The sequence below is a fragment of the Colobus angolensis genome, unplaced genomic scaffold (genome assembly GCF_000951035.1).
Source record: "Colobus angolensis palliatus isolate OR3802 unplaced genomic scaffold, Cang.pa_1.0 Scaffold280, whole genome shotgun sequence".
In the NCBI taxonomy this organism is placed as follows: domain Eukaryota; kingdom Metazoa; phylum Chordata; class Mammalia; order Primates; family Cercopithecidae; genus Colobus; species Colobus angolensis.
Window position 1 is genome coordinate 1,951,407 of NW_012116044.1, and position 4,687 is coordinate 1,956,093.

General features: G+C 36.2%; 1 protein-coding gene across 1 annotated transcript in view; it reads left to right on the forward strand.

Moving 5' to 3' along the window:
* Window positions 1-4,687, forward strand: part of SPATA5 (spermatogenesis associated 5) — a 377,786-nt gene that overhangs the window by 311,749 nt on the left and 61,350 nt on the right. The window lies entirely within an intron of this gene.

Consider the following 4,687-nt stretch of genomic DNA (forward strand, 5'->3'; position numbering starts at 1 on the left):
CCAGGATGGTCTCGATCTCCTGACCTTGTGATCCGCCCGTCTCGGCCTCCCAAAGTGCTGGGATTACAGGCTTGAGCCACCACACTCGGCTAGAAAGGAAATTTTAAAATAGCCTAGAATTGTTACTCCAGTAGGGTGAAAAGGACAACTTCAACTTTAAAAAATGAACCAAGCTCTCCATGGCTTTATCCCAAGCAAGTAAATCAGTCTGGCACATAGTAGATGCTTAATAATTTTTTTGATAAGAGAACTGTTTAACTTTGTTAGTTATATTTCAGAAAGAGAATTTTGTTTGTTCATCAATAATGAGTATCCCGTAGTGTCAAAATAGTAAAATTAAAATGGACTGATTCAACATTTAGAAACCCCAGATTTCAGCCCAGTTTCTGTAAGTTATATGACCTTGAGCCTCATTTTCTTTGTCTTAATAAGGATATAATAATATCTAATTCCCAAAATTTGGGGGAATATTAAATGAGCTACAGTATGTGGAAGATGCTTCATAGATGCTTAAGCACTATATAAATATTAATGTTATTTGTTTTAGATAACATTTTCAATTTTGTAAATATGTATTTACTGAAATCATCTTTATTTCCTGAGTACTGTATTTGTTTTAGATAGAAAGAAGTGACTTCCATGATTGAAATAGAGTTTTGAATTCTTTGATAAAATACATTTTAAGAAAGCTAATCATGTATCATTTCTATTTAATGAATTAATGTTAGGTGTGTAGAATTGTCTGCAAAGAATTAAAACACTCATTTTTAAGCAAGGGAGATATATTTATTTTATGATTTTTCCTAATTGAATTTTTGCCAGCTAATTTGTGTTTAAGTTAAGAATTGATTGATAGATATTTGGTAGACAATCACCCTCTTCTAGGTATCATAACATATATAAAAAGTATACAACAGCATTTTCCAAAGTGGAAGAGGAATATTAGTTTTTGAGATGTTCCATGATTCGAGTTTGGGAATTTAAAATAGAATTTTTACATACTACCATAGGTTTCTCCTGGATATTTTTATTACCCACTAATGTAAGTTACAAAAATTCCTTCATATAGAAACCTATACAAACTTTTTATTTTGTTTCTACACAGTGTTCTCCAAATTTATTTAACAAGAAAACCCTACATTTGTTAACATTCACTCAAGTATTTTATAAAGCACTGACATGAGATATGATGGTATTGACCCCATGGATTTTAACAGTCTATTTGGAACTCTAAGTATGAACATGGTAAAGTACATTAAAACAAAACAACAAACAAACAAAAACAAAACAAATTAACTATGAGATTGTGAAATGGTTGTAATATATGTCACCAAATTGGTGACTAAATCGTAGAAATTGATCTGTCACAGCTCGTTAAATAAGTAGTCTTTCTCTTACATGACTTCTTATGTGATTTTTTTCCAAACTCCTTAGTCAAAGAAGATAATCTTTCCAGACTGAGAAATTTGAAAATATCTTTATTCCCCTTTAAATTTACTGATTTATAAATACTGGGAGTCTAACAAATGCAAGTTACTACTCTTTATTAATCCTTTTTATTTAGTTTCAGCTTACATACAATAATTGTGTCAACTTATATGTACAAGTCAATTAATTTAGACATGTGTAAACCTGTGAAACCACGTCTGCAATTAAGGTGCAGAACATCCCCATCACCTTCAAAAGATTGCTTTTGTCCCTTTGCAGTCCATCTTTCCCTCTTCCTCAGGTTGCAGTCAACCACTAGTTGCTTTTTGCTACTATAGATTAGATTAGACTTTGTAAATATTTTATATAAATGCAGTATGTACTCTTTTATGTCTGTTCTATTTGACTCAGCATGATGAGACTCATGCACATTGTTGAGTGTTCATTATTTCCTTTCTATTGTTGAGTAGTATTCCATTATATGTTTTGACTATTCACTCATTTGGGTTGTTTACAATTTTAGCTATTGTGAATAAAGCTACTGTGGGCCAGGCACAGTGGCTCACACCTGTAATCTCAGCACTTTAGGAGGCCAAGGTGGGTGGATCACTTGGACACAGGCATTTGAGACCAACCTGAGCAACATGACAAGACCCCATCTTTACTGAAAATACAAAAGAAATAGCTGGGGCCAGGTGCAGTGGCTCAAGCCTGTAATCCCAGCACTTTTGGAGGCCGTGGCAGGCAGATCACCTGAGGTCAAGAGTTCGAGACCAGCCTGGCCAATATGGCAAAACCCCATCTCTAATAAAAATACAAAAAGTTAGCCAGGCATGGTGGTGGGCACCTATAATCCCAGCTACTTGGGAGGCTGAGGTGGGAGAATCACTTGAACCCAGGAGGCGGAGGTTGCAGTGAGCAGAGATTGCACCATTGCACTACAGCCTGAGCAACAAGAGTGAAATGCTACCTCAAAAAAAAAAAAAAAAAAAAAAGCTGGTCATGGTGGTGCACACTTGTGATTCCAGCTACCTGGGAGGCTGAGAAGAGACGATCACCTGAGCGCAGGAGATAGAGGAAAATCTGTGAACTTCCATATATAAGTCTTTGTGTAGATACGGGTTTTTTCTTCTTAGGTAACTACCTAGGAGTGAAATAATTAGGTTGTTAGGTGTAACTTCTTAAGAAGCTGACAAATAGCTTTCCAAAGTGGTTGTACTATTTTATATTCCCATTAACAGTGTATGTAAGTTCTAGCTGCTCCATGTCCTTGATCGGTCTTTGGTATTGTTAGTGTCTTTAATTTTCATCATTCTTATGATAATGTAATGGTATCTCACTGTGGTTTAAATTTGCATTGATCTGATAACTAATGATGTTAAGTATCTTTTCACATAATTACCTCACAAAGGAAGCTGTATGGTTAGCAAGTATGTTCAAATTTTTAGTTCAGTTACTTTGGGTTGTTTATTTTCCTATTATTGAATTGTGAGGATTCTTTATATAGTTTGGATACAAGCCCTTTGTCAAATATGCGTATTGTGAATATTTTATCCCAGTCTGTGACTTGTCTTTTCGTTTTCTAAAGGTACCTTTTGAAGAAAAATTTTGTTTTGATTTTTGTAAAGACCAGTTTATCTGTTTTTTTTCTTTTATACTTCTAGAAGTTTTATAGTTTTAACTCATATATTTCAAGTTTATTTTTCAGTATGCTGTGAGGTAAGGGTCAATGTTCATTTTTTTCATATGGACTTCTAGTATTCACAGTACCATTTCCTAAGATAATTTTCTTGTTGAATGCCTTAAAATCAATATGGACTTCCTTTTTCTATTTTATTTCTCTGTATCTTTATCCTCTAGATACTCTCATGCTATCTTGTTTCTTTAGCATTATAAATTTTGAAGTCAAGTAGTGTAAGTTTTTCCACTTTGTTCTTTTTAAAAGTTGCTAAAACTTGCCACGTTCCCTCTGTAGATACACAGAGAGAGAGATTTTAGACACATACCTCTTTTCAACCACTTTGAGATAATTCACGTATCGTAAAATTCACTATTTGAAATATTTAATTCATTGATTTTTAGTATATTCACAGATATGTATAACCATCGCAATAGTCAATTGTACATATCGTATTCGTGTTTTCTCCTATTACCAAGAGCAATGTCTGGTATGTAATACATGCTCACCAAATTTTTCTGAATAAGTGAATTAACAGTTGTAAAATAATGTAGGCATTAGCCTCTAGTAAAATGTTAGGAAGGCTTATTTGACTGCATTCAGCTCTAGAAGTATTCTTTTATTAGAACTGTGCTGTTTTGAGGTATCTCTGAAACAGCTAACAGCTTAGCCCAGCTATAGATACAGAGATAGAGATATAGATACAGATTTTTTTTTTTTTTAAATGGAATCTCACTCTGTCACCCAGACTGGAATGCAGTAGTGCTAGCTCAGCTCACTGCAACCTCCGCCTCCTGGGCTCCAGTGATCCTCTCACCTTAGCCTCCTGAGTGGCTGGGACTACAGGCATGCACCACCGTGCCCAGCTAATTTTTGTATTCTTTTGTAGAGATGGTGTTCTGTCATGTTGCCCAGGCTGGTCTCGAACTCCTGGACTCAAGCAATCCGCCCTCCTTGCCCTTCCAAAGTGCTGGGATTGGCTGGGCATGGTGGCTCACGCCTGTAATCCCAGCACTCTGGGAGGCTGAGACAGGCGGATCGAACTCCTGAGGGTCAGGAGTTCTAGACGTGCCTGGTCATCATGGTGAAACCCCATCTCTACTAAAAATATAAAAATTATCCAGGCGTGGTGGCATGTGCCTGTAGTCCCAGCTTCTAGGGAGGCTGAGGCAGGAGAATCTTGCAGTGAGCCGACACTGCACTCCAGCCCGGGTGGCAGATGAGATTCTGTCTCCAAAAGAAAAAAGAAAAAACACAAAGTGCTGGGATTACAGGCATGAGCTACCATGCCTGTCCTTAAACCATATTTTAATAGTTATTTAAGGAAGTTCCAAAAAAAAATTCCTTTTGATATAATGAGTGCAAATTATTTGCACATTTTTGAAAAGCGAATAGTCATCTTTTATTCACCTGATAATTGCTGAGAAGGGAAACCCTCCCATAAATATTGCTTCTCTCTTTTTTTTTTTTTTTTTTTGCACAGAGTCTTGCTCTGTCACCAAGGCTGGAGTGCAGTGGGGCAATCTTGGTTCACTGCAATCTCTACCTCCCGGGTTCAAGTAGTTCTCTGCCTTAGCCTCC